Source organism: Lissotriton vulgaris, chromosome 10 (assembly GCF_964263255.1).
Source record: "Lissotriton vulgaris chromosome 10, aLisVul1.2, whole genome shotgun sequence".
NCBI lineage: Eukaryota > Metazoa > Chordata > Amphibia > Caudata > Salamandridae > Lissotriton > Lissotriton vulgaris.
Genome location: NC_141698.1, coordinates 861,661,608 through 861,674,487, shown reverse-complemented (window position 1 = coordinate 861,674,487; position 12,880 = coordinate 861,661,608). Strand labels below are relative to the sequence as shown.

Sequence of the window (12,880 nt, the reverse complement as noted above, 5' to 3'; positions counted from 1 at the left end):
TTCAAATTTACCTGCTACATTAGCGCTGCACGTTTAACTGCGCTAGGACCAATTTCATTAGTCAGTTTCCACTCCTGCCTTTCCTGGGAAGCGGTCGACTGTTAGACCGGCTCCAGGTGGGACAACAGATTGGCAGGGAAGTCAGGCAGCGGCCATCTTTGTGAGGGCTCGCACTGCACGTCGCGCTTCGAGCGCTTAAAATCAGGAAACACGAGCAGGGACCTTGATTGCTCTTAATTTCCTCCTGAGGCTTGAGCCGGGAGGCTGTTTTTACGATTGTATTGCTGAATCTGCACTTTCTTCCCATGTGTCCGCTCCCTCCCCCTCGCACTGTATTTTAGAATTGATTCAAATTTACCTGCTACATTAGCGCTGCACGTTTAACTGCGCTAGGACCAATTTCATTAGTCAGTTTCCACTCCTGCCTTTCCTGGGAAGCGGTCGACTGTTAGACCGGCTCCAGGTGGGACAACAGATTGGCAGGGAAGTCAGGCAGCGGCCATCTTTGTGAGGGCTCGCACTGCACGTCGCGCTTCGAGCGCTTAAAATCATACGTCCATGGCTCCGCGCAGCGGACGCGCATTGCGTGCGCGCCGATCGCGCGCCGGAGTCAAGCCAGAGTCCTGCCCGTCTGTGCCCGTCCGCGACCAGACGGGACGCGGGACAGGGGACTCTGGTCATACTGTTATCATGCAGGCATCCGAGATAGCCCTCCCTCATCAGCAATTCCGCTATACTCGCGAGACGCTACTTGAAATCGGTAAGACCCCCACTAAATCATGCTATCACTCCATAGACCCCAATGCGCTGTTATTACAATGCAATTCATGCAACTTTCGTTTTGTTAATGATCCCAACCCTAACCATCCTGCACCTAATCTTAAATTGATGCTACTTAATTGTAGATCCATGGTCAAACACAAACTGGAACTTCACGACCTATTATTAAATCATGACTTTGATGTAATGTTTTTAACAGAAACCTGGCTAGAAGAATCATCATCCCCAGAAATACTTGAGACAGTCCCGCTGAATTACAGCTTACTGAGAATTGATAGGCCTATACAGCGCGGTGGAGGCCTTGCAATGATCTTTAAAAAAGAACTGGAATGCACCCTCACTAACAAGGACATCACTAACAGTGAAAGCGGCACTTTCACCATTAAAGTGACCCCTTGTATGACCATTACTGGGCTTCTCATTTATCGACCCCCCAGCAATGCCACTCCTTTTTGCAACTAGCTAATAGAAACGGCGACGCAACTAGCTATCAAATATAACAATTTTATGATACTAGGTGATCTTAATCTTCATTTCGAAGATTTACATGCTAAGGAAGCTCAACTACTGAAGACTGCCCTACATGCTCTGGGGATTACCCTGCTCTCCACCTCTCCCACACATAAACATGGCCATCTTCTCGATCCTATCTTTGCGACTTGGGAAGGCATTGATATACAACCTCCGGTCCCTATCATTTGGTCAGACCACCATATGATCATGTTCAACATACCCAAGACCAGGACTAAGAATAATGTCCACAAACCCTTGTATGCCAAGCGGCGTAACTGGAAAAACTACACCCCAGAACGTCTGATTAATGAATTAAAAATCCACCCCCCTCCCCAAGGTCAGTCCCTACAAGATACCTGGAATTCTTATGAACTATGGCTAAGTAAGGCACTTGATAAAATTGCTCCTTGGACTTGTAAGCCCCCAGCTAGGAGAACAAAATCTGAACCGTGGTTCTCAGAAAAATTAAAAGTAGCTAAAGCCCGCTGCAAAGCGACTGAAAGAAAATGGAGGAAGAACTACTCCACGGATCTGAAGGAGACCTACAAACAAGAACTAAAGGCTTATCAGAGACTTATAAGAGAGGAAAAAAGTCTCTTCTACCAAAACAGAATTGAAGAGGCTATAAATCCATCTAAAGAATTATTTCGGATTTATAAGGAACTAACAGACACGTCGAGCCTGGATACGCAGGACACGTATTCTAATGAGTTATGCGAAAAAATTGCAGACTTCTTTGTCAATAAAGTAGAGAAAATTCATGCCACTTTCTCCACTCCCCCCACATCTGGTAAGACAATATCCCCTCCTCACAAAACCACTCTTACCCATTTCCACACTCCCGACAAAGAAAAACTGTCCAGCATAATTAACAGCATCCACTCTGGCTCCCCTAATGATGTGTGTCCGTTAGATAAATGCAAAGACATCATGGACAATACCCTCATGGATCAAATAAGCCAACTCATTACCCTCTCTTTCAAAGAATGCCATGTCCCGGAGGCTTGGAAAAACGCCCAGGTCATTCCCCTGAAAAAAAAACCTAACGTTCCGATCACCCAATTCCAAAATCTCAGGCCAATATCTCTATTGCCTCAATGCGCCAAAATAATAGAAAAAATAGTTAACATCCAACTAATGGCGTTTTTAGAGGAAGAAAACATTCTTCACCCCACTCAATCCGGTTTCAGACCAAATTACTCCACGGAGACAGCTGTCTTGTATTCCACGGAATACATCCGCAAGATGGTAGACGAGGGTGAAACAGCAGCGCTGGTCATGCTTGACTTAAGCGCCGCTTTCGATACTGTGCTACATGCCACGCTGCTGTCCCGTCTTTCAGACATCGGAGTAAAAGACTGTGCATTGGCGTGGATTAAATCTTTCCTCACCAATAGAACTTTCCAGCTTCATTGCCCGCCCTTTAAATCATCCTCTCGGGCCGTGAGCTATGGGGTTCCACAGGGCTCGAGCTTGAGCCCTACATTGTTCAACATCTATATGGAACCCCTGGCTCAGATCATAGAGAACTTTGGGGTTGGCATTGTTAGCTACGCCGATGACACTCAGCTTATGTTTAAGCTTACTCCTGATACCGAGAAGTATGCCTCAAACTTCTCGGAGTGCATGGCTGCTGTTGCCTTGTGGATGGACAGTAATTGCCTCCGGCTTAATGGAGACAAAACAGAGGTGCTAGTGATAGGGAACAAAACCTCCCTATGGTCTCAAGCGTGGTGGCCCTCATCTCTTGGCGAATGCCCTCGACCTGTCGAGAAAGTCAAGAACCTTGGGATCATGATCGACTCGGATCTATCAGGAAAATCCCAAGTTAACAAGATCATTGGTAAATGCATCGGCACATTAAGAACTCTCAGAAAAATCATTGACCTGATACCTATCAAAGCCAGGAAAACCATCGTGCATGCTCTTATTACACCTCACCTGGACTATGGGAATGCCCTCCTTTTAGGCATTAACCAAAAACATCTTCACCAGCTGCAATGTGTACAAAACGCAGCAGCCCGATTGGTATTAGGCCTTCCTAAAAGAACTTCTGCCAAGACAGCATTGTCCAAACTGCACTGGCTCCCCGTAAGGGAGAGAATACAATTCAAGAGCCTCTGCTATGCCCATAGGATAGCCCACAACAAGGGTCCCACCTACTTAAGAAGCCTCATGACCATTCACCGCCCTACCCGACACCTTAGGTCCTCAGGAATGTCCCTTTTCAAACTCCCCCGCGTCCACAGAGCAAAAATCGGTGGCCGCTCCTTTCGTTATCTAGGAGTGAAACATTGGAATGCTCTCCCGATTCATTTAAGAATGGAACCCTCTGAAACCCTTTTCAGAGCTAACTTGAAAACCCACCTCTTCCCTCAATAATTCTGCCACTCATTTTCCTCTGACTTGATTCTCGGAGGAGATTTTTCAGCAATCAGCGCGGGGATACACAGTTGTGCAGCCATGCGCTTAATAAATGTTTTATTATTATTATTATTATTTGCAGTACGCAAAGTAGAGTGGTACACATGTTTGCCACAGTTGTTTTTTTATTTCTTTGTGGCACACACCTCAAACTCCCAAACAAAATGTTTGGGTTTTGCAAGAGCTTTAGGCCCACTTCCAGGGGCCCAGGGCTAGACTGGCACCACTTGGCAAGGCAACCTCACAGATGGCACAGTCCAAGTACAGAAGCAGGGTGGTTGGAAGTCTTTTATGTCTCTGAGACATCAGATCAGGAGGCAAGCGATCTTGCCCTTGGAGTCACTCTGGGTTCAAGTGATGCAGGTCCAGTCCTTCTCCCCCAGGCAGGTGCATTATAGGTCTAGATGTTTACTGAAGTGGTGATGTCAGAGGTCTAGTACTTATACCCAGTAGGGGCTTTTTGTGGGTTTGACTGCAAAACATGCCTTTTAAGTGCACAGAATCCGTTCCTGTCCTGGCTCCAGACTCACTATAGAGGGGTATGAAGCCTGTTGTGTGGGGACAGGTCATAGCCTATTCAGGTGTAAGTGAGGCTGGGTCTAGGTTCTCCTTCCCATCTTGCCAGGATGATCCATCACGTCACACCTAAGCTCCCATTGTGTGTGGCTGTCTAGGGGAAATACACTGAGCCCAGCTATTACCCTGCCCAGACTTGTGATCAGAGGCAGGCAGTTGGCACTAAATGGCTAAAGTAAGAAATTACAACTTTCTAACAGTGGCTTTTCATAATTGCAATTTAAAATCTGTTTTCCATTCCAGAGACACTAAACTTGAATCAATCACATTTTTCCATTTGGAAATTACTCTTATAAAATAGAATAAGTTAATCCCAATGTTATCCTGTGTGAGAGACAGGCGCTGCAGTAGTGAAAAACGAATTAGGAGACATTTTTACTACAAGGACATATAACATTTTAAAGCACATGTCCTGCCGTTTACATACATTGCACCTTGCCCTCTGGGTTTTCAAAGGCATACATTAGGGGTTACATATATGTATAAAAATGTATGGTTTGGGCCTGGCAGAAAAGGCTCTGCAATGTTAGGCCTGAGACATGGCTAGAGGGCAACTTAGATGGCTGGCACAAGCAGTGCTTTCGGTCAACGAGTAGTATTTAGCATACTGGCCCTGGGCACATGTACTGCACTTTACTAGGGTCTTATAAGTAAACTAAATGCGGCAATTGCACAAGCACTTTAGCCCTGGTTAGCAGTGGTAAAGTGTGCAGAGTCCTAATAACAGCAACAACAATGTAAGAAAAAGTGGAGAAGAAAGGCAAACGGTTTGGGAGTGACCCTGCAAAAGGGCCATTTCCAACAGCATGCATTTGTACTTGCTGCAGGCAATGTTTGTGGTAATATCAGAGAAATTACAACTGGCCCACCTGGTCAATAAACAAACCCCAAAACTGCCTGTGTCAGTGAGGGCAACATATTAAATATCCTCATCAAATGGTAGCAAGTTCCAGCAGATAAATTAAATGCTAAGAAGGAGATGAGAGGAAAAACTAGGATAGGTTCTCCCATCTAAACATGTCCCTCCAAAAGAGATCCTATTGTACAAAGTATCAGACTTGAAAGTAACAAGATAAAAGTCTTGAACATAATAAATACAAATAATTTCTTATTTGTTTGTTAACCCTACACACCTTAGTAGTGTCATACTTAGTCATCAGGTCTCATCAAGTTCCTTAAAACCCAGGGTGGGCTCAACAATACTCCAGGGAGCACTTTGGAAATCAGAATAGTGTTAGATTAACTGATATCTCTATATGACATTTTTCCGGGGCATTTATTTAATTCAGTCCTGATGAAATCCCAGGGCCCTATGGCCATTATAATTTAGGACTGAAGGGTGTTGACTTTTATGTAGGGTGTAAGATCATTCATTATTTCAATAGGCACCTCTTTCCTTTATTTTTAGGTTTTGCCTCGCCAAAGATGCGCTCTGCGCATCTTTTCGGCGCAGGCGAAAACCTGATGAGAAGAATAGTGTGGCTTGGTTCGGCCCTCGTCGTTGATTGGCTGGCTCCGTAAACGGAGCCTTGCCATTGGACGAGGGGCCTGTCCGTCAATGCCGGACCAGACACGGGGGCGTTCCCGACATTCTTTGGCTTTTGCCGACGTCACGGGACGCCGGGAACGCCCCCGTGTCTGGTCCGGCATTGCCGGCACTTCTGCGTCTCTCCTGGTCTCAAATGGTCGTGAATTTAAGAAAGTACCTGCACTCCCGACCCGCACCGTACGTGTCACATTAAAAATCACATCTGGTCGTTAAAATAAACGTCCACGTACCTATACTTGCTTATTAAAACACTGCCGTAAATGGAATCGATGCAAGTAGTCTGAATAAAAGACGAAAAGTACTCACTTGTCCACGAAACATCTAAAAATAAAGCTGCTCTTCGCATCACATGAGTCTGCCCTCTGTTTTTGAGCGGATGCGCTACAAGTTTCTTGAATAAACAGAGGCAAAGCCAGTTTCTCTGCCCGTTGATTCGATCAGCTCGAGACTGGTGAAACCTCGTGCTGCAGCCTGTGAGCAGATCGAGGGCTGTCCTGGCATTTCCAGCGGTGGGGGTCGGTTCTCCCTGAGTGCTGCTCTCAGCAGTTGACAAGCGGTGATGTAATTAGACCCCGCCCCGCATACTGCTGAGCGCTACAGAAGGAGTTTCTTGGTTTGCTTCACGTAGCATAATCGTGCGTCAGGTGGCAGTTTAAGACTTATGAAGTGACACCACGCGACAGCCTCTCTGGAATGACGTATCGCGGCAGTTGTGTCGTCACGAGTGAGCAGTTAACGTTATGAAGTGACGTCGTACAGCAGCTGTTGGTGTTTTGGAGTAACGCCGCGCGGCAGCTGCCACTGTTCCGAAGTGCAGTGGCGCAGCAGCTGTTTGAGTTCCAGTCTCCGGGCTCGCCCTGCCCTGAGCGGCGGAGGCAGCACCGCGAGAGGAAGGAGCGCGCACCGCCCCGCCCCCGGCTGCCAGCAGCAGCTGCACGGGCTGCGCCTCGCTCCGCACAGGCTCCCTCAGCCCCAGCCGCCGCGCGGCTTCCCCGGCCGCCCCCATGTACGGATCGGACAAGCCCGCCCTGGACATGATGGACTATGGATTCAGGGTTCCCGCGCCCAGCGGAGACTTTAGCCCCTTCAGCGCTAGCATTCCGGCCACCAAAGTGGAGCTGACTGTTTCCTGCAGGTGAGTGTCCAGACTGGGCATAGGGAAGCACTCACGAGCAGTCTGGGAATACATGTGTACACGCTTTGGCTTGAGAGGTGGGTTCCATTGGACCTCAAGTAGCGCTTTAACCATTGTCGGGCAGCAGCAGTATTCTACTCAGACAGGCACAGGTGCTGTCACTAATGTGTTTAATGCAGGTTTGTTGTCACTGGAGCAAGATAGCGGTTCCGAACATAGGAATGCACTAATCAGGACGTGGTTGCAGTCATTGAAGAAGGATTGTACACACTAAGGCAGGTTCGCTGACATTGACACGATTGCATTCAAGCAGAATTATAGTAACTAAGGGGGTTTGCTGCCACTGACAAAAAAGTGCGTTCGCTTTGTTTTCTGTACTAAAGTTAAACTAGAACTTCGGGCACTAAAGCAGGTATGTTTTCACGTTAACAAGACAGACTGCAGTTTCTCTGGATATCACTTATTAACTCAGGATTAATACAAGATTACTGTCACTTTGGCAGAACTGCGCCCCCTGAATCAGGATCACACTCAGTAACAAGATTGTGGTAACTCTACTGCTACTCTCACAAAATTGCTACCACTCTGGTAGTATTGCTGCGCGCAAGTAGGGTCGATGACTGTGGAATAGGATTGCCGTCAGTGAGGCTGATTCAAGTCACTCCGACAGGACTATCCTCATCCAGGCAGGGCCGCAGTCAGAACCATATCTTCCTGAAAGTCTCCAAATCGCTTTCCTAGTGTTACATTTGTTCAAAGTTTTTGAGCGTGCTTGCTGCCTGGTTTGTTCTATCTATAGATTTTGTGTACCATGCAGTGCGTGTGTATGCCTCTTTTCTCTGGCCAGCTTGAGGGATCCTTGCTCCTGTTACTCGTGAGCATCTCTAGCTGCTTCTTGTTTGAACCATGGGGCGTTATTACAGTAACCGGGGGAGGATTGCAGCCTCTCGTACAGGGCTGTAGTGACTCAGCCAGACTCGCTGCCTCAAACCACATTGCACTCACTTGGGTAGGATAGGACTCACCATGTCAGGGTTGCAGTCACTGATGCAGACAGGTACCTCTGCAAACGGTAGTGCAGTTGTTTTGAGGCACGGGTTGCACAGGAATCTTTATGGGAGTGCATTCATTCTTTGACAGAGCTGTTGACCTCTAGGGTCCCACGGATCATCTGAGGTGGGGTTTCGTTTTCTCAGCCAGGATTACATTCCTAAACACGGGATGCCCCGCTGTTGTTTTAGAGATCGGTTCTGACGTGAAACCCTAAATTAGCAGCACTGTCCGAAGACGCAGATTATTTACTCCTAGGGCGAGCAAGCGCTAGATATCGATTACTCCATAAAATGGATAATTCGTGGCGGGGTGGGGAGGAGAAGGCGGGCGTGACAGTCTCCATGCCTCATTCAGCTTGATGCCCCTTCTGCGGCACCTGGACCAACGAAAGCATAGCAGGCTGTTTGCTGTATAGATGCTAAAAACCATTGACCCTGTGCTTAGAAACCCTGGAACTATTGCTTGTGAGGATTATCAATATTCATTCCCTAGTGCCCAGGCTATCGAAAGTCCTTCGATGCTGAACAGGTTTCTTTTTGTTTGTGCGCTATATAATCGCTAAATAACAGCAGCATTGTGATCAAAAGCTCCGAGACAGCTAATAAAACAAACCTGTCTTCGCTTTCATTGTGGTTAGGAGTGTGAACAGGTTTGCAGTTTTTAACCGCTCTTCACCTGTTGTGACTTGAATGATCGGAGCAGATGTGCTGCCGTCTACAAACTGACTGCCGTGCACGTTAGAGGCAACCCCTGGCACCCCATCTTGTCTTCAATGGATGCACATTTTTTTTTTATTGTTGCCTAATCGTTTATAGTTTTTGTTTCCAGAGTCGACTAGCATATTCATAACAACCCTGCTAATGCGCATTTTCTTCTCCATGTTGTAGTTAGAGTTTACCAGGGAGGGAAAGACTATCGTGATTGTACCTAAGATATCTGTTTCGTGTACACCATTATTCACGTTTGGAGGGAAGCGGGCTGCGCGTTAACACAAGTGATGTCAGCATTTCCACCTTGCATGGATTCAGTATACATGTTTATTTGGCAGAATAACATCTGTCGTTCGTTGAACGAGATCTATGTACGTAAATCTAGGTCAGTCTGGGGGATAAACAAGAGAACTCTTAAGTGATGGTGGTTGGATTACATTTTCTTCTCCCTACCAAAGCACAATATACCTGGAGAAGAAGAAAAGTATTTGCATCTTACAAGCATGGAAACATTGCGAGAAATTGTGGTTATGGTGTTCATGTCATTTTGCGTTCTTCTCCTATCACTTGGACCTTGATCCAAAAGAACCTCTTGGGAATCATCTGCACATGTGAGTCAGTGGTAAAAGATAGAGGATTCTGATTCAATGTATCTGTGATTGAGGAAAGCTCCCATAACAGGAAGTCTTAACATTCCTGACCGTAGAATCCAAGTTTAAGACAAACCAATGTGACTTATCAAGTAATTCATCATGTTGGCAATTTTTGACTTGCATTATCTTTCTTGACTCGCATTAAATGTAGCATACTTCTGCTCTGTGTGGGGGGGGCTCTGTGTGGATGTATGTGTGGAGGGCGCTGTGTGGTTGTGTGGGGGGGCTCTCTGTGGGTGTTTGTGTGTGGCATTTGCGAGAGATTAAGCTATTGGCATTGTAAATGACAATGCCATTTATTTATGTTAAAAAAAACATAAATAAAAATAATGTCAAGAGCAATGCCAATAGCTCTAACTTTAACAAAGGCAAAACCATTGCATTGTAAATGCTTGTTAATCATACCATGAACACCATTTTTATTCTGAGACCCTGGCAGGAGAATATCCAAAGTGCTCCCTGGAATATGGTCGACCCTATCCTGGTTTTTAGAGACCATGATGAGACCGGATAATGATGCATGACGCCATTAGGGTGTGTGAGGGTCTAGCAAACAAAGAAGAAAGTTTGTGGACTTGTTAGGTTCAAAACTTATACCTTGTACAATAGGATATCTTTTGGTGGGACATGCAACATATTAAAGCCAGGCCTATTGATATTTTAAATGCTTGTTTTCTTCATACCATTGTAGTTCCATCTCATTTTGAAAGGGCTCACATTAAATGTTTTGAATTTGCCTCGTTGTTTTCTCATTTGTGCTCTCTTTGTGAAAATCTTTCAATAGAAGTGAAAATTGAGGCCATTCCTAATGTCAATAAAGAGCCCTGCATGCAATAGTTGCTACATCTGTTCTGTCCTCAATCTATAGCCAGGCCATCCAACGCTGTGTAAAACACTTATCCTTTATATGAACCGGTAAAGTATTTGATGCTAAGCATTGTTTCACATTAACAACATTTGTTTTGATACTATCAAGAAACCCTTTCCAAGCAGAGCAATTGCTCACTGATGGCAGGCTCCAGTGGGAATGCATGCATTTTCTCAGCATCTTGTGGTGTACATTCCAGTGGAGTCCCTATTCGCAGGTAATGGCCCACCGATTTGGGCTGTGTTTCTTAATATAGAAATAAGGCACTGCTAATGGACGGCTCTCTAGTGCTTTTTCCCAGCAGGAAATTACGCCGTGCTAATGGAGTGCACGCAGTTATAATGGCTTAACAATGCATCAGTGGTCGCTTGTAAAGGGGCTTTGTATATAATTTCATTAAACATTTATACTGCCTTGATCTCCAATAATGAAGTGCAAAATAAAATGATTTCTCGGCCAGTAACTGGATCATCTGGCTCATGTGCAGTGGTTCTCAGCTACAGACGCAAGGGCTTGCTCACACTCCCAAACCTGAGAAAGGTTTCATTATCTATTTTATTATAAAAAAAATAAAAGTGGGTTCAGTATGGAAATGCTGGAGCATATCCATCACGTAGACATACTCCTGGAAGACCTAAACAACTTAATTAAAAATGTATTAAGAATGTATGTTTATTTCTATTATAATAATAATTTTGAAAATAATAGCGTGCCCTTTCCTAGGTTCAATTTCAAATAGTTTTTGATACAGATGCTAGTAAAGGAATACACTTAGGTATTGTTTTATGCTTGCGCATGTTCTTCCCTTAGTCGTCACGATGAAAAAACTGGTAGCCAGAGAAATCATGAATACGTGTCTTTTTGTAGGGCAGAGAGAAAGCTTCTATATGACTCAGGAAGCCCCGGGGCAACGCTCATGGAGTCCCTGGGATAACAAAATAAATTTAGATGTGGGCTAAAGAAAGAAACTGTACAGTGTACGGTTTGTGGTTGCATTCAGTTTGACTTTTTAGGTAGACTGAATGGTGTGAGCTGTAGTTTCAGACTTTGCTTATCAGCTGCCGTTGTGAAGGTCTGTGCCATCGGCTAACTGGAGAATGGAAGTGCCTTGCTTGAATAGTGCCCTCGTGGTGGCCCCGTGTACAGGCCACGTGTCATTGGATTGAAGTTGGAGCCCCAAGGGTTCTGCATGTAAGCTGGAGCATGGAATACTTGGAGTAGTCCACTTGGGCAGATTGTTGTCTATTTGAGAGGAATGAGGTAGACCTCTTGAGGACCAGATCAGAGATGCTGAGTCAATCTGAGCAGTACTTGGTGGTTAACAGTATCAAAGGGCACCAAGTGCTCCTCGAGGATGACTTCTTCCATACTGGTCCTAGTAATGCTCCAGCTCAATCGGTAGGCAAGTACACCACTGTGTTGATTTATGTGGTTTGGGAAATGCAGCACCACTGCTTCCTCAAGCACTTTGGAAGAATCGATAGGCAAGAATTGGGCGATACGTTGCTCACTGTCTTCCAGCGAAACAGCAGGTGGAGTTTAACCCCTTGCATGCTGATGGGCGTGTGCTGATGATGGCTGGGGGCCGTCATGAACCTGCCCACTCTTTAGAAGTGCCGCACAGGCGCAGAATCACGGCCGCACGCACAGGGTTAAGGTACCCCTCCTGGACAATAGAGCAATTTGGAACAAGAGACCACCAAGCTTGAAGTAAGTCTTCAGGACATACTTAGCAAAACAGTTACTTGAGGTGCCAACAAGATCAAGTTGACTCCTTAAGAAAATGACATCACAGATCCCAGGGTTTCATGAAAGGTTGGCTTTAGCTTTAGCCAACCATTCATTAAAGCCTGGGAGCTGTGATCAGCTCTTAAAAGTCGGTTCGGGTGGTAAAATGCACAGCAAATAAACGTTTATTATTGTGACATAAAATGTATACTTTTGAAAATTCACATTTTTAAGCAAAACCCGGGTGCAGTGAACCAAGTGTAATGCGTGGGTTAATGTGTTGTACTTTAACATGGGCGAATGAAGCAATCAGTGATATGTTGAGTGGAGAAGTGTGGTCCACCGGTTAGAGGCGCAGACCCAAAAGCAGAGGTCAGCCCGGGACCAGGGTTCGAATCCTGACGTGGCAGGGTATGGAACCAATGTCAGCGGGCCCGATAAATCTCGCCTCGGTGCCTCTCTAACCATGGGTTTCACCCTGCAACTCTGGGCAATAGCTTGCTTAATCTCCACAACGGCCCCCTCGCTGCCGGGGATGCCTGGCTTCACCTTGGGGATGCCCAATAGGGACCATCATACAGGGAAAGCCAGGACGGGTACCCGAGCGGTACACAGCACCAAGAAACCCTGGTGTGAACGTGCGCTCTACAAATTCATACTAACATAACATAACATGTTTAAGATAACTACTTTGAGATTAGGATGGATTTCAACCGCGAGCCTTAGTTAAATGCCTGCCAAATGCAAACTGACGCGGGAACGCAAAGACCGTCTACTTTTTACCTCCCTGGATATTGCAGTGGACGCATATGCAGCTTAGAAAGACGTGAACTTTGGTAACCATGCAACTTTTTCTGTATGTAAAGTTAGCTTACTTGCTTGTCCATGAAC

The 12,880-nt window shown here is 45.8% G+C and overlaps 1 protein-coding gene across 1 annotated transcript in view; it reads left to right on the top strand.

Moving 5' to 3' along the window:
• ITGA8 (integrin subunit alpha 8) overlaps nucleotides 1-12,880 on the top strand; it is a 721,129-nt gene that overhangs the window by 422,796 nt on the left and 285,453 nt on the right. The window lies entirely within an intron of this gene.